Consider the following 1,105-nt stretch of genomic DNA (forward strand, 5'->3'; position numbering starts at 1 on the left):
AATAAAAAATTTCTGAATTATTATTTAAGATAGAAAAGAAAAGTAAGGAAATGGTTCACGGTATTCGACCGAATCCTTACTTTTGTCCAGATTTCGGGACAAAGTTATTGAGAATATCAAAATATTTTACGCTGTGGACAGCAGTTATGGCGGGTGAGAGAAATTCTCATGCAACAAAGATACCTTTCATTGCCACCTCGGCACACAGCGAAGAATATTTCAGAGAACTGAAAACCCTGGTATTAAAAGGTGAAAAATCCATCAGGGTAGATAAATTCATTATAATTCATTTACGATCGTTAGCCGGAACAACAAAATTATTACATGCATCCTGTCAGTCTATTGACAATGACAATCATGTCTCTGATAATGAAAGTTCAATGGACAGTAAGAGTGACAGTGAAACTGTCAAACTAAATGTTCTAAAAAATAATAAGCAAACTGATTGTCTAAAAGTATTTGTTGACGATGAAATAAAAGCGCTTGTTGACGATGACAATCATCTCTCTGACAATAAAAGTACAATGGACAGTATGAGTGACAGTGAAAGTATCAAACTAAATATTCAAAAAGATGACAACAAGACTGATTGTCTAAAAGTACTTGATGACGATGAAACCCTCCCAAAAACTGAAGATTCTGTTCATAAAGAACAAACGTCGCCGAGTGTATATGCAACTGAACCTGAAAGTGACAATTATCTTAACAAAGTTGAGACTTGGAGGGGATTGAATAAAACTACGACCAAACGTGGAAAATATTTAACACCATGTGCAGATATTGAAAATATGCATAAAAGACCACGCATACAAACAAAGTTACCTTTGTTGATCAATGGTAATAGTTTTACCGCCCATTAAAATAGATAGACGACTATTAAAAATAAGAAATACGTGTCCCTTCGATGCTGCATTGCAGTGTATGATTACTGCTTACCACGATTGGGTGTCGTACAACGATTATGTGAAAAGAACAACAAATCGTCATATTCAATTTGGTTACAATTATATCTCAGTCACGTGTAAACGATAAAATATATACAATGAGAGCGAATGTGCTATTGCAGTTCCTATCTCCAAAACATGGAAAATTAGACTGTCAAATG

Source organism: Odontomachus brunneus, unplaced genomic scaffold, assembly GCF_010583005.1.
Source record: "Odontomachus brunneus isolate Ranch 3 - 2012 unplaced genomic scaffold, Obru_v1 Obru_scaffold_241, whole genome shotgun sequence".
In the NCBI taxonomy this organism is placed as follows: domain Eukaryota; kingdom Metazoa; phylum Arthropoda; class Insecta; order Hymenoptera; family Formicidae; genus Odontomachus; species Odontomachus brunneus.